We start from the raw sequence: 16943 nt of genomic DNA on the forward strand, positions 1-16943 counted from the left end.
GCTCAGGTGCCTGCACCGGCAAGTTCCCTAAAAGCGTAGGGCAAAAACATACAAAGGGAGGAATCAAGTAAAGGGAATAACATTGCAATCATTACCCAGAATAGAGTTATATTACAAAGATAGCTTGTCGCAGCTCTAACAGATTGTTTTCATAACAAACAGCGACAAGAAAAGGAGAAAATGGGAAGCCTAATCTACGCGATCACCCTCGATCCTCTTGATCCCGCTCACCTTGTCCACAATGGGTGCGACAAGGGTCTTGAGCGCCTCCAGATCAGCATCCGGCGGCAAGGTCTTGAGGATGTTGGTGAGGTTGAGGCCCGGATTGCGGAAGACCACCTTCACCAACACTTTCTAAAGAGCTCCCGTGCAGATTTTGCGCGACTCGTCGGCCAGCTGCTTTGGGATCTTCTCCCGGAGCTGCTGAAGGGCCGTCGCCATGCCTTTGAAGAACAAGACGAGCTTGGCGCTGGGTTGGAGGTTCTCGTCGGAGGGATACCCGAGATCCTCCATCCCCAGCTGCGCCAACTCCCTGTCAATGTCTGTGGCAGCATTCACAAGACTCTCCGTCCAGTGCTCCACATTTTCCCTGAAAGCATTTTGGGTGGCGGCAACACTCTCCAGCAGAGCCTTGTCGGCCTTGATCTCTTCTTTCAAGGCCGCCTCCTGCTTCTTGGCGCCGTCCAGCGTCTTGGTCAAAGTGGTCAGCTTCAACTCAAGATCCACGTTGGAGTCCCTAGCGGCGCTGAGCTCTTTGCCCTTCTCGGCAAGATCGGCCTCCAGCTACGCCACCTTTGTCTCCAGATCCTTCGTGGCGGCTTCGGTGGCGGCGGCAGCATCCTCTGCTTGCTTGAGGGCTCCGCCGAGTTTTTCCTCGCGCACGGCGAGCTCCTCCTCGTGGGCGTCAAGATTGACCTTCCGCTGCGCCAGCTCGCCCTCCTCCGCGGATAGCTTCACAGCGGCAAGTCGCTGTTGCTCTTCGACTTCGGCCTTCTCGAGGAAGAAGACCTTCTGCGCTTCGACGAGCTGCTCCCGCTCCTCTTCCAGGGACCGGAGGGCTTCCTGGTGGAAACCCCCGAGCTCTTCCACGCGCTTCTCGATGTCTGCTCCCGCCTTCGCGACAAGCGCCTCGCGGGAGTCCAGCTTGGCTTGCCGCGCGCGGTAGAGCGACAACAACTTCCGCAGCAGCTGCTCCTCCCCAGGCTCGTTGCTGCTGCTGCTCGGCGCATCAACAAGCGTCAGCCCCGCGGAGGCGAGCGCCTCCCTGTCGAAGATCTCCCCCTCGACCGGCGCCCTGGAGCTTGACGCCCAGGGGAGGTTGATGAAGACGCCTTCGCCGGCCTTCAAGTAGATGCCTGGCTGAGGCTCTTCGGAGCCTGGCGCTGCGGCAGCGGCGGACGGGTCGGCGGTCGGTGTAGCGCCTGGCGCTCTTGCGGCCTCAAGGCCGTCAGTGCGATCACCAGACCCCTCGCCAGTTGCTGCGGCGGCAGCCTCAGCGGCCTCTGCGCCGGCGGGATCGCCAGCACCGGCTGCTTCTTCGGCGGCAACCTCGGTCTCCATCGGCTCCGTAGCAGATGGGTCTGACAGCCGGAAAGGGGAGAAGAGTCAAGCAAAAATCCAACAAAAAGAAGATCAAGAGAAGAAGAACCCAAGGGAAATCTTGTAGCGAAAGGATTACCTGTACCGGGTTCTGTAGTCGTGGTCTCCGCCGTCGGGGGGCCGCTGGCGCTGTCCCTTGCCGGAGAACCCCCCCTTGCCGGAGACTTCTCCCTTACCGGGAAGCCCTCCCTTGCCGGAGAGTGCTCCCTTGTCGGGGGATTCTCCCTTGGCTCCTGGTGGGGCTGCTCTGCTCCTACACAAATCAGCAATCAAATATCAGCAAAGACAGAGTATCCATGCGCACCTCACAAGTGGAAAGCAAACCATATACTTACGCTGGGGGCTGCTCTGGAGAAAAGTTGCCGGGTCCGGCAAGGTTGTCTCGGGCGCACCTCCTGTTGTCGCAGTAGGTTCGTCTTCGATGACAATCACCGAGACCTTGGCCCTCTTTGCTGCTCTCTGGGCCAGAGTCCTAAAGAAGAACAAGTTCAGAGAAAAGCAAATGAGATACAAGACAAGCAGCAAGGATTGAAGAACTACAAGTACAGCAAAGGAATCTTACTCTTCTTCTTCTTCCTCCTCGTCGGAGCTGAACACGGAGAAGTCGAAGTCTGGCTCACGTCCGGCGCGAGGAAGTGGAGGAGTAACTTCCCTTGGCCGCTTGGCGGGAGCAGTGGCGGTGGTCTGAGACGACCCCGCTCCGGCTGGAGTAGAAGCGGTGGTCCCAGAGGGTCCCGCTCCAGTTGCCGTCGCGGCGTGAGATGCTCCCGTGGCAACAGTGCTTGCCGCGGTGGAGCGTGTCACGCGGCGCGGCGGCTGTTCACTCACCTGCCGCTCCGCTACATCACCGGCCTTGCGGAGACGCCTTCTTGGTGGAGATGCAGGCTCTGCTTGCGGCTCTGCTTGTGGCGAGCTGTCTGAAGATGAGGAGGAAGACGAGTTGATCTCCAGCGAACCGCTCGTATCCTTGGCGGGCTCGCTCGACCCGACGCCATGTCCGGCAAGTTCTTTCTCGCCGGCGGGCTCCCTTCGCTCGGCACGGCTTGCCGCCTCTGCTGCATCTGCCTCCTCCACGGTGAATCCAAATTCGCCCGCGGCCGCGGCTGCCGCCGCCTCTTCCAGCCTAGTGGCGATGAGTGCCATTTCCGCATCTGTAGTGTCGCGGGTGAGGCTGTCCTTCTCGTCGGAGCGGATCGGCACTTCTACCAAGTCATCGAAGAACTACTACACGACGTCGTCTGCAGGCTCTTGCCAAGTTGGCATGATTCCATGTGAGTCGCACTCCGGCATCATTGCACGGATGCGGTCGAGCGAGGAATTGTTGCACATCGGAACAACGCCCCCCGGCAACCTGAAAACTTCGGGATGTTGGGAGTCATACTTGAAGAGCTCCTGGAGCATCGCGTTGAGCTCCAGAACAGTGAAGTTGAAGTTGAGGCCCGGCCGCAGCCTCATGATATCTGCCGCGTTCTTGAACTCCCAAGTGGGTCTCCCCCGTTCCTGCAGGGGGGCGATGCGGCGGCGAAGAAAGTCTGCGCCAACAGCGCCTACGGTGAGCCCAGCAAGCCTGAGGCGCAAGATCCGGGTGACAGCAATTTTCAGCCTGTCATCTTCCGGGGCCACGTCACTCCAATCGCTGCCGCGTGCTACTGGGGTTTGGCGCCGGGTGGTGAATGGCTGCGGGTTCTCCTCGTCAATCCAGCACCAGTCTGCTATCCACTCCTCCCACTTGCCGCGGAATTCTCCCTCGAGATAAGTTTCCTTCTTGCCGGCCCTCGAGATCCAGGCGATTCCGCCGGATAAAGGCTCTCCTCTCTCTACTCGGGGAATGAAGAAGTGGCGAAAGAGGGCTACGTTGGGATGGACTCCGACAAAGTTTTCGCAGAGATGTGCGAAACTGCCATGGTCACAACGGCATTGGGAGTGAAGTCAAGGAGGTGGAATCCGTAGGTATTCATGATGTCGCAGAAGAATTCAGAGAAAGGCGGGCAGAGCCCGCAGTAGAAGAACAAAGCGAAGAAAGGGTATCCGTTTGGAGCCCTCTTCCAAGCGGCGGCGGGGAGTACCTTCGTGCGCGGATGCGCTCGTGTCTCCGTCGACCAGAAGAGGTAGTAGTTCTCCCTCAGCTCCTTCGCGGCAAGCTAGGGGGGGAAGACTGCTCGCTCCTTCCGCAGCGCAAAAGCCGCTGCGCCTCGGTCGACTTCACGACCTTCCCCTTGTCGGCTTTTGGAGCCATGGCGGAGGTGGTGGAGGAGGTCGACGGCGTTGGTGGTGCTGGTGGCGATGGGGGCGGAGCGCTGCTCTCTTTCGGCTTTGGGAAGACGAGGGAGCTGCGGAGATTTCTGAGATTGGAAGCACCAATGGGCGAATGGGCGAACTGCCCCTGTTTCCCCTGCTTATAAAGAGGGAGGGGGCGGACGTTCCGCATTTCCGAATAAAGAAACCACCCACGATCTCTCCCACGACGCCGCATTCAACACATGCCGTTCAGGGAGGGCGCGGTGGATACGGAGAGAGATACGGCGTAACCTAGGCCGCGCGTGCCCGTGCCCTGTTTTGGGCCTGGCCCAACAGCGCTCGGCACCGTGTATGGCCCAGGCCCGGGGGCTCCTGTCGGTGTACCAGAGTAGGGGTACCCTAGTATCCCGAACTTGTGCACGGGCAGTCGCAGCATCCCGTGGCAAGGCTTGCCGGGTGATCGCCAAGGTCCTCCGTGGTTCCTTTGGAGCCATTCAAGAACAAAGTATCCAACCAAGGCATCTCAAGACCCCGGCAAGAGGAGCTTGCCGGGGAGGCCAACCAAGGCATCTCAAGACCTCGGCAAGAGGAGCTTGCCGGGAAGGCCAACCAAGGCACTTCAAGGAACTTGCCGCGATGCACCTTGCGTCCCGGCAAGGCCCGGTGAGCGACAAGCTCCCGGACGCGACAAGACAACGACCGCGGCAAGGCGCTTGCCGCGGCAAGCCGCCACTCTGTGCCCGCGCTCCAGCACATCCACCAACGTGTCGCTCTGGGACCCTTCCAGGCGTGCGTGGCGAGAGGCTGTGCAGCCAGCGGTGCGCGGTGGCAAGCTGCGCTGACAAGTTTGCCATCGTGGCGAGCGGTGGCGTCCCTGACGGTCCCTTTTGCACTATTTAGGCGACACAGACGGGCATTTAATACCCTTGTCCCCTGCCGTCAGGGTTAGGTATGATACACTGTAGCAGGTAGCTGTACCTACCGCAGCACCTTTCCATTTTTACCCTTCGTCTCCGTTGCCACCTGTCGGTGACCCCTTGAGCATATAAAAGGAGGCCCGTGCGCAACATAGGGGGGGGGAGCGAGTTCAGAGGACACTAACGCTCGGTCTCGTTAGCTGCTGGAGTGTACTGTAGAACTCCGTGCTCCCGAGCAAGAAATCAATACAAACCACAAAGCAGGAGTAGGGTTTTACGCATCCGTGCGGCCCGAACCTGGGTAAGCTGCTCGCGTGCTTCGCCTCGATCCGCTCTTTGCACGACCTCCGCCCCCGCCGAACCGAAAGGGACTCGGCCCGCCGGTCCCATAGGTGTTCGTGGATCAGTCCCCCGGCAAGGATCACTTACGACAGTGAGATCTGATAGATATAATATTTTTGGTATTTTTGGTATAAAGATGCAAAGTGAAAAGTAAAGGCAAAGTAAAAAAGCAAAGCAAGATCAAAGTGATGGAGATTGATATGATGAGAATAGACCCGGGGGCCATAGGTTTCACTAGTGGATTCTCTCAAGCATAAGTATTCTGCGGTGGGTGAACAAATTATTGTTGAGCAATTGACAGAATTGAGCATAGTTATGAGAATATCTAGGCATGATCACGTATATAGGCATCACGTCCGTGACAAGTAGACCGAAACAATTCTGCATCTACTACTATTACTCCACTCATCGACCGCTATCCAGCATGCATCTAGAGTATTAAGTTAAAAACAGAGTAACGCTTTAAGCAAGATGACATGATGTAGAGAGATAAATTCATGCAATATGAAATAAATCCCATCTTGTTATCCTCGATGGCAACGATACAATACGTGCCTTGCTGCCCCTTCTGTCACTGGGAAAGGACACCGCAAGATCGAACCCAAAGCTAAGCACTTCTCCCATGGCAAGAACTACCAATCTAGTTGGCCAAACCAAACGGATAATTCGAAGAGACTTGCAAAGATAACCAATCATACATAAAAGAATTCAGAGAAGATTCAAATATTATTCATAGATAGACTTCATCATAAACCCACAATTCATCGGTCTCAACAAACACACCGCAAAAAGAAGATTACATCGAAAGGATCTCCACGAGAGAGGGGGAGAACTTTGTATTGAGATCCAAAAAGAGAGAAGAAGCCATCCAGCTACTAACTATGGACCCGAAGGTCTGAGGTAAACTACTCACACTTCATCGGAGAGGCTATGATGATGTAGAAGCCCTCCGTGACATCAAGCCCTCCGTGATGACGGCCCTCTTCCAGCGGAGCTCCGGAACAGGCCCCAAGATGGGATCTCATGGATACATAAAGTTGCAGCGGTGGAATTATGTTTTTGGCTCTTGTTCTGATCATTTGGGGGTACGTAGGTATATATAGGAGGAAGAAGTACATCGGTGGAGCACCGAGGGGCCCACGAGGCAGGGGGCGCGCCCCCACCCTCGTGACCGCCTCTCCAATGCCTTGGCGTAGGGTCCAAGTCTCCTGGATCACGTTCGGTGAGAAAATCACGTTCCCGAAGGTTTTATTCCTTTTGGACTTCGTTTGATATTCCGTTTCTTCGAAACACTGAAATAGGCAAAAAAATAGCAATTCTGGGCTGGGCCTTCGGTTAATAGGTTAGTCCCAAAAATAATATAAAAGTGGAAAATAAAGCCCAATATAGTCCAAAACTGTAGATAATATAGCATGGAGCAATAAAAAATTATAGATACGTTGGAGACGTATCACAATCCTTCGAACAGTCCACCGCTCCCTGGCCATGGTTGCACGTTGACTCCGCTAGAGTTGCCGATGTTGAGAGGTAGTCGGATTTTGTTCGATGAGCAGTTCAGTAATGGAGTTTGATCATGTAGTACTTAGTTATTCCATTTCCATCCCGTAATTTCTCCGCTGCCCACCGTCTTATATATAGGTCTGGGTCGGTGCCAATGAAGATTGGCTTGCATACCTCCGGCCGGATACCACCATCATTTTGCACAACATCCACAGCAGTGCGGCCGTTCCGGTAGACCCCTTCTCCACCATTGGGATCGGCCTTCCGGACTGGCTGGGCTTGAATACGTATGATGATGCCTACATGAGATTGAAGAAGATAGCAATTGCGGACCCGCCGACAAAGCGACGTGGCTACGACGATTACTATCTCATCGCGGTGTTCGACATAAGGATTGCCATCAACGCAAGAGGCAATAACGGCAGAGGCTGGCGCATGTTGGCGGCGGCAGATTTGTACCCCTACACGTTCGAAGACGCCGTTTGCCATCTAGGCCGCATCTTCACGGTGACAAGCCAAGGGACTTGTTTCATCTGTTTGCGATCCTACGGTACGGGAGATTACAAACGGAATGCACAAACCATCATTTGCATCCCTAACGGTACTCCATTATTTTGCAGGGACCAGTCATCCCCCGATCAAAATAAGATCGCCAATCCTGGATGTGCATTTGCATCCGCGATTCGGTCTAACTTGGAACCTTGTAGCTGACTTTGGCATATTGGGATCAACTATCTTAGCAGTCGTTACCCATGGTACCACTGATGTGCAACATGGTCACACAATCTACCACGATCGGACCGTCACCATCTACCCAGGTATTCCATTTTTAAACCCTCTCGCCTTCTCTTTCATTGTTGTACTAGTAGTATACTTTGTAGTACTAGTAGGAGTACTTTTTACCTTGGAGGACGCGTATAGCTAGCTAGGCCCTTGAAGACTTGAACCCACTAGCTGCCACAATTTTTGTTTTTCCATGTCTTACTATCTCATCCATGTAGCGAAGAGTGGCTATATATAATAAGCCGGTTATTTTACTTCCTCTATACCGGAGTAGTACTATTTGCTACACAGTATTACTGACCGCCATATTTGAGCACAACATTATTATGCATGGACCTTGACTATGTACGTCACCATGTGTCCAGATCTGGGATGCCACGTGTACCAGATGAACGGCGCCGAGTTCGACCCCCGTGATGCTACGTGGGTGCCGAGGAACACTATTGGAGAGTACTCGCTTTTCATCGGGGACAGCTACCCCATTGTGAAGCGGATGCCACCTTCCGTGCACGACACGGAAGGCATGCCGTTCATGAAGCATGGTTGTGTCTTCAGTGCACACCGCCGGATGAACGACATGCTGGGACACGCTATCCCTGATTTATGCCGCTTCAGCTTGGATGAGTCTCCATTGTGTGGAACCGGACTAGAAAGCTGCGACAATGATTCCCGTTGCCCACCGCTATGGATCGTGCCATCCATGAAGAACACCTGGGACTGGAACCTGGAGGAGGACATGTAGCCCATCTATAACGTGTAAGTGGAGTACGGTAATTGTGAACGGTAGCGCTGTGAATATATGTAGACTAGTCGTGCACAAATTTATCACATGAATTGGAGATGAACTTGTGTGGCATACTGGCATTTGTCCTTTAGAATTTATTACTAGTAAATGTGTTATGTGTACGTGCAACTTGTGTAGTTTTTGCACGGGCTCCAGCATGCTCTTTGAGAAAAAAAGGTGGCACAGCTTTGGATATACGTGAGATGGCGGCATCATACAGTAGCACCGTTCGCTATAGTTGTAGTACACTCCTACTAGGACGACAACTCCTATAAAACCTTGCGCTTGGCTCTTTGCCTCTTCGGGAGGTTCAACAGTTCGTACTCGTGTGAACCTTGCACTTGGCTCTTCGCCTCTTCGGAAGGTCCAACAATGATGATACTACAGTACAATATGCTTCTGGCAATCTGACACCGATTGAACTGCTGCATGTCCACCACAAGGGCGAGGGTGAGGGCGGGGGAGAGGGAGAGGGAGAGGGCGCTGTAGTCAAAACCCTCTCCTCATCCTGCGAACCACCGCGCGTGTGGGCGAGGGAGAGGCGTAGTAAGCAAGCTTCTCCTTGTTCGGCGAGTTGACGGGACACATCAAAGCAGTAATAGTACTAGTAGTAGTAGTCCATACTGCTACCTTTCCGATTAATATGGCTTAATTTGAAACGAGAAAAATACACTGGCGGTCAACGTATGTAACAATACGCTCTTTACAGTCACTATATATAGTTTTGCGGCGATTATACGATCACTAGCTCATCGTAGAGCACCGTATTGCACTGTACTGACCGGCCACATAGTCGACGTGGCACTTTGTTGACTGGTTAAATTGTCACCTGGTTTCTGGGTCCCACTTGTCAGTTGGCAGAGCAAAGAAATTAGTTAAACAAAACTTTACGCAGGCGCGACACTAGTCCAACCCTTGCACGTGAACCGCCCTAGCCGTGTATGTGAGTGCATGCACGTGTCCTCCCTCGGTCTTCCAACAAAGAGTGTACATCGGCTATAAAACAAAGAGTGTAGTAAATGATGTACATCTACACTTCCAATGCATTTAGCCTTTAATCTAAATCGATATTGATTGACTAATGCACCAACTTGTGTTGTAGGTATAGGCTACATGTCTATCCTTCAGCATGCAACGGCCTTCATTTAATCTTCTTATCTCAATGGTCGCATGCACACATAAGTCTGATACTTTTGGGCATTAATTATGCCCTCGTCAATGTGTAAATCTCTAAATGTACAGTCTTTCATGGACGTAGGGAGTAGGTTGAGCACTTCAGCGTGAGCGTGTGTGTTGCGTCGTGTGCTGTGTGCCACACGGGTGCGTGAGTGTTGCGTGTGTCCATGTGTACGAATGAGTGTTGCATGTTGCATGCATGCATGCATGCATGAGGCTTACTCCCTCCCATTAACATGTTCATATTTCAAGCTTCCTCTGTTCCCTCCATATGGTGATACTCCCTCTGTTCCCAAATAGTACGGAGTAAAAGCCTCCTTCTGTTCCCGAATACGGAGTATTTATCTTTCTACGGATTTCAACAAGTGACTAGGTACGGAGCAAAATGAGTGAAGTGAGCGCAGAGGCATAGGGATACTGTAGAAAGGAAGTCCTCGCGATCCATTATTCCCCATCTCGGTCAGAGAGAACTATTCAACTAGTCTTCGCAGTGAAGTGATAATACACGCTGCAGCAGATGGGACATGTAATTAATAAGCTGAACCAGTGTGTTGGTGTTACTAAATCAGCCTTACCAAGTACTGCCATCTCTTCTTCTTTCTCTTCTCTTCTTCTTCCTCCTCTCTTCCCCATCGTCGGTCGCACACCATTTACCCCCGCTCACTGCTCGCCCGCCCGCGCCATCTTCCTTGGTAGCTCGCGCGTACGATATCCCCCCGCTCACTGCTCGCCACACGAGGAGAAGCTTCTTCGCTCGCCCGCCCAAATCCACTTCCCCACTGGCTCGCAGGCACCAAAAACCCCAATGGCAGAACCGACTGACACACAGAGCCGCGATTGGAATTCCCTCCTCGATGTTCTCTTGGAGCAGATCTGTAGTCGTATGGACCTACTCAGCACCGTTCGTCTGGCCGCATGCTCGGTGTCTTTGTACCGTCTACTCGTCTGCAACCGGCTGGCTCTTTTCAAGACACCCTGCTTGCTGATGCTCGATCCTCGCAGGTGGCCCAGACACCGACTTGACGATCCTACGGAGGTTGTCGTGGTGCCCCTCGACATGCTACCACTACCCGTCCACCTGTCCTTCATGCGCGGCCACTACTGGGCGGGCATGAAGGCCAACTGGATCGTCCTCATCCACCACACCGATAGTCTGTGGCATCTCATGGATATCTACACCCAGTGAGAGATCACCCTTCCATCGTTGGATACCGCTGCCATCGAGCCTCGCGGCCTGCCGGACACTCCTGCCTACTACGCACAAGACGCGTCAAGCTTTTGGCTCAACCTCTGTTTGCAGAAAGTTGTAATCTGCGAAGTGCCCACACCATCAGAAGACTACATGGATTACAAGCTCATTGCCTTGTTCAACATGGGATTAGTCTATCTGGAATCCGGTCTCCATACATGGTTATGGCTCATCATCAATCCTGTTGAGGCAACATTTCTGTCTGATGCTATAGTGCACGATGGCATCGTTTACGTGGTCGACGCATAGATTGGCTGCCTATACTGGTGGAATCTACTGTCGTGTAATTGTTCTATATCATCTCATCTTTACCTTATGAATACGACTGCCTATTCATTTGTTACAAATTTAGAATGCATAACATGTCTATAACCACATCATTGCTATATGTTCCTCTCATTTCCTAGATTTTTATGACCACACATGTTATTGTTAGAGTTGATATGAGAACAATTGGCATCTAATGATTGTTAGAATATATATTATGACCATAACATCATGATTGCTATATGTTACTCTCATTTACAAGATTTTTATAACAACGCATGTTATTGCTTAGAGTTGATATGAGAACAGTAGTAGTAAGTGCTATGGTAGAATATGAGTAGGCGTTGTCATAGCTGTTTTCCTCTCATTGTTACATGATGTTTGAACCATGACATATTGCTAGAATATGAAAGCCATTGGCTTATTTTTTTAACTTGGGGTATGATTATGACCACGGCATTGCAATTCTCTGTCTATGATATGTGTCACTGTTATAATAATCTTAATTCCACACATACACTGAACATGATTGTTTATTTTTGTCCTTTTGGTCTCCAATTTGAATTGTTGCAGCAAACGCAAATGCGCTGGCCTTCATGATTCCAGGACCTGGAATCATACCAGCAGATGGCTGGTGGTTTATTGCTCGTTCAGCTGACGGCGGTCATTTGATGCTCATTCCCACGTACCAAATTGACCAAACCATTACATCAAACCACATGCAGTACAATGCATGGGGCATTCGTGACATTGATGGCTATGGCTGCTTCGTGTTCGAGAAAGATCCCAGCTCCGTTGGGCCAGGCGTATTCAACTGGATGTGGTTTTACAGCCTCGGCAACCACTCCTTGTTCCTCGGGCTCAATTATCCCATCATCCAACCAATCATCGATCATATCACCGGCGATGATTACTGTGCTATGCAACTTCCATTCGTGAGGGGGAGCAGTGTTTACACATCATACGATGGGTTTCATGAATCACCATATCCATAGATTCGTCGACACAGCTTGTTGCTAGATAATCTTCAGTGTGTGAAAGGCATCAAGCTTCCATGCGATGGATGGCTTTTGCAAACCCAACATGCGGCAGTGTGGTTCATGCCAACAGCAAATATGCACAACTTGATTCGTGCTGATATCTAGACTGAGCCATGTATTCTGCTACTGTAGCACGACCCTCTTTTGTTGGATATTATGTACTGTTGTTAGTTTGAAGCACTCCTCTGGTTTGAAGGATAGATACCTTCCTGGGATCAAGTGCATCCTAACTCACCTGCATAGGATGTACTGATAATGATGATGGAGATGCTGTGCAGAAGCCATATATATCAGTTAGGCTTCAAGTGCGTACTTGTTAGTTAAACCTATGTATAAATTGTGACACTAAATACAACTAGTAAGTACTCCAGTACAGTAGCAGTACTAGTATACGTCGGTCAAATTATTCATCATGTCCACACATTGAATTGACATGACAACACGTTGTGCGTGAGGTGACACAAGAATCCCGGCGGGGTGTTCGGGTATTCTGGACTTCAGATTTGGAGTACCACTTATCTGTCGAAATCTTTCATCATTCACTAAAAACAGTCGATTGATCATACAATGAGTACCATATAACTGGAATTACCGATGCAAGTCAAAGAAGGATTGGACGGTGCTGCCGGCTGGTGTCAGGTTCGATCCCATGGATCAGGAGCTGATCGAGCACCTTGAGGCCAAAGTGAGTGCTGACAGCGCGAGATTTCAGTCTCTCATCGATTTGTTCATACCAACCATCGACAGCGAGCATGGCATATTCTACACCCAACCTGAGAAACTTCTAGGGAAGACACCGATCGGCTGTCTACTAGCACAAACATATTCCTTTGTTTATAGCTCTATTTTTCTTTTTAGACGCAGACCTGGTGAAGCAATTACAATTTGACAGTTAATAAAAAGTGAAACAAGTGACTGCAACATGCCAAAGATGTTATGAAAATCCAACTAGGTACACTAAAACCTGTATTCCACAATACTGCAGGTATCACACTGAGTCGCCTAAGGAAGCATTTCTTCTAGCGCAATTCCAGGGAGTTCAAAAGGGGCATGTGGATGCGTTGCAAGATACAGTCGGAGTGCGGCATGCACGTGATGTGGCACAGGACCGGCAATACGTTGCCAGTGATGGTCAACGGCTGGCAGACGGGCAGCAAAAAAGGTTCTGGTGCTGCACACCAATAAGAACTTCGACCAACAGAGGACCAACTGGGTGATGCACCAGTACCACCTCGGGGACCTGGAGCAAGAGAAGGAGCGGGAGCTGGTCCTCTGCAAGATTTTCTACCAGACGAACACTAGGGCCAGGAGTAAAAAGATTATAAGTTAGTTTGGTATTGGTAGTTGTACTACCTTGTTGTCCGCAAGTTGGTATTGTTGTTAACGATCTTTTGGTATGAACTTGCATTTTCTTCCAACCATCATGCCGAGGGTCGACGTGGATATAAAGCTGAATCATTTGTTTCGAAACCAATTTTCAGGCACCTGATTTTTATTTGATGGGTAGCATAAGCACCCGCCGTTCGAATTCCCAGTTCTCCAATTTTTTCGAAACAAGTGCATGCACTTATTATCACGATAAAAAACAATATCAGTGTTGCATCCCAGTTATCAGTCTGTACTTGCAGAATTCTCTCATCTATTGAGCACGTATATTGTTTTTTCAGGTCGAGCAAGTTTCAACTGGGTTGTAGACTGCCCAGGGTTGGTTTTGTTTTTAACAAGCCCAGCCCATGACGACAACGGGGCACAAAGATCCAGCAGGTATCTACTGGCCTCTGGCTCGCCAGCGTTAGTTATATTTTGTCTTACAACATCCGCAGGCAGTTTTTTTACTGAATCAAACACACAACCCAGTTCTATTATCCTCTTGAAACGCATGTCCTACATCTGTTTTCTAATCTCTACCTATAGTTTTACTAGTTCATATACACGTATCATTATATTGAAAACACATAAAATTCCCTTTTTGTATTTACATACTTATTTTTGTTGTTTTTCCCACCCAGCGCTGATTTTTTAACCACTGGTTTTCCCTTAAACCAACTCAATTATCCCACGTCTTATTTGCTTACAAAAACAAAACAATTTTTTGGCAAATCAATAAGTTCTTAAAAAAATGTTTATCATTTCAGGATTACAACAGTTCGGACTCCACCGAAATATGCAAAATAAGGTTGAACTTTTTGACCGTGGTCCTGGGCAGAAAATGGGCTATAATAAATTACTTAAGAATTAGCAAATGGGCTGCAAATTATAAAAAATAGAAAATGGGCTTTATGTTGTCTGCCATAGATTTGGAGGCTGACTTGTGGGCCTACGAAGTTCATGCGTACACAAGGTTTCTCAAAAAAGAAACTTAGTCAACAATCGACTCTACCAGCGTTAGACCGTTAGATGTCAATCTAACGGCAATCGTGCTTCTTCATTCTCTGATCTTCCTGCCCCCGCCACCCAAACCAGCGCCGTCGGAACCGCCTGCTCCCGCCTCCCATGGCCGGAAGTGCTGCCAGGTAGGCCTCACGGCCCCATCATACTCACATCCCTGGCCTGTCTATCCCTCTACTCACCCACACCTCCTGTTATTTTCCGGCGACGGCAGCCGAACCAGTCAACCCTCGTACTCTCCACCGCGTGGGCAGACACTGCCGTGTCTTCCCTGGCTCCGTGTCGTTCCCTTCATAGGCCTCGCCGTCGTCCACCGCCCTGGTGCTCTCGGCGCGGCGTGGTAAACGATGTCCATCCAACGGCCGTAGTGCTTCTTCAACCTCTGGTCTTCTTGCCCCAGCCGCCCAAAGCAGCGCCGGTTGTGCCGCATGCTCCTGCCTCCCGTGGCCGGCTGTGCTGCCGCGTAGGCCTCACTGTCCCCATACTACTCTCACCGCTGGCCAGGCCATCCCTCCACTCACCCACTCCCCCTGTTATTCTACGGTGACGGCAGCCTCACACCGCAGCCGAACTAGTGAACCCTCGTACTCCTCTCCGCGTGGGCATCCACTGCCGCGTCTTCCCCGGCTCTGCGTCGTCCCCTTCCTAGGCCTCGCCGTGGTGCTCTCGGCGCGGCGTGGTCAATGTGGTCAACGACCGACTTCCATCGGAAGAGTACTGTACGTGGAGAGGCTGACAGCTGGGTCCACGGCCACAGCCCAGTTTTTTGTGACTTGCCAAGTAAGTCGCTTTGTTAGGCCTGTTGGGCTGCAAATATTTCAAGACGAGGAGAGCTTTCATTTGGCTGGCCGAGAAAATGGCCCATCAGTAGTGAGAAATGGGCTGTACATTTTTAAAACACATCAAACCGGCAATTAGTTTCAAATATCTTTTTTTCATTTCGAGATTTTAAATTACATTAATTTTTATGCCAACCTTGACCGTTGGATTGACATTTAACGTCTGTCACGTTTCTTCAGTCTCTTCTTCCTCGAGCCGCCAAAGCCAAACCAGCGCCGGCGGGACCGCCTGCTCCTGCCTCCCACGGCTGGCTGTGATCTTCCCCGGCTCCTGTTCGTTCCCGTCCGAGGCCTCACCATCGTCCTCCGCCTTGGTTCGCTCGCCGCGGCGCCGCCCTCCGGTGTTGTCAACATGGTCAACAACCGAGAGGAATAAGGAGATGACTGTACATGGTGAGGATGACAGTAGGGACCCAGCAGTGCGCGTAGTAATTTTGTTTTTTCGGGATGGAGAAGGGTATCAACTGGGTTGTGCGGGACCCATGGCCCGTCTAGCCCAGGCTTTTATTTCATATGTTTAGCACATGACCAGCCCAGTTTGTTTTTTTCCTTTCTGAAAATGGCTAGCCAGCTATTTTGTTTTTTGCAGAATAACCAACATAGGCCTACTTGCTTTTCTACGCCCTACTGGGCCGGAAATCTTTCAAGACGAGGAGGGATGCATTTTGCCTAGAAAATGGGCTATAAGTAATAAGAAATGGGCTATAAGTAATAATAAATGGGCTGTAAAATGAAAAAATACAGCAAACAGGCAATTAGTTCCAAAATACTGTTTTCTTTCGGATTTTGATATTTTAAATTTCATTGTTTTTGTGCGGGTAAAATTTCATTGAATTTAAATTAAGGTATATTTAGATTTAAAATTAATTTGAATCTAGCTAGAAATTTTGGGCTGTATGCTGTTAGGGACAGATTTGGAGGCTGACTTGTGGGTCTACTAGGTTGACGTGTACTTTGGCTTTATCAACTTAGTCCATAGACGATTCTAGCAGAAGTGACCGTTGGATGTTAATCCAACGACCGTGCTGCTTCTTCAATATCTGATCTTCTTGCTCCAGCTGCCCAAACCAGCTCCGGTGGGACTGCCTGCTCCCGCCTCCCGTGGCCAGCTGTGCTGCCGCACAGGCCGCACCGCCCCACCCTACTTCATTGCTGGTCATGCCATTCCTCTACTCACCCACACCTCCTATTATTTTCCGGCGACGGCAGCCGGACCAGTAAACCCTCGTACTCCCCACCGCGTGGGCAACCATTGCCGAGTCTTCCCTGGCTCCGCGTCGTTCCCTTCCTAGGCCTCACCGTCGTCCACCGCCATGGTGCTCTCGGCGCGGCCTGGTCAACGTGGTCAACGAACGACATCCATCGGCCATGGACTATACGCGCAAAATAAAGATTCCTCCACCTGGCAGCTGGGACCCACCGGAAGGGCCTCTATATTTCGCGAAAAAAATGTCCCCCCCCCCCCCCGCTGACATGTCGGACCCACCAGCTACATCTTCGCACGCAAGGAAGTGCCTCCTTATTACACACAAAAAATGAATACCCCCTGCTAGTTGGGACCCACCATTGTGGGAGGCTGACTTGTGGGCCTACTAAGTTGACGAGGACGGAGGGCTTTGTCAACTTAGTCAATATGAACGATTCTAGCTCAAGTAACCGTACGATGTCTGATACGTCTACAACGTATCTATAATTTTTTATTGCTCCATGCTATATTATCGACTGTTTTAGGCAATATTGAGCTTTATTATCCACTTTTATATTACTTTTCGGACAAACCTATTAACCGGAGGCCCAACCCAGATTTGTTGTTTTATGCCT

This window comes from Triticum urartu, chromosome 5A, assembly GCF_056163025.1.
Source record: "Triticum urartu cultivar PI428250 chromosome 5A, HENAU_Tu73, whole genome shotgun sequence".
Classification (NCBI taxonomy): Eukaryota; Viridiplantae; Streptophyta; class Magnoliopsida; order Poales; family Poaceae; genus Triticum; species Triticum urartu.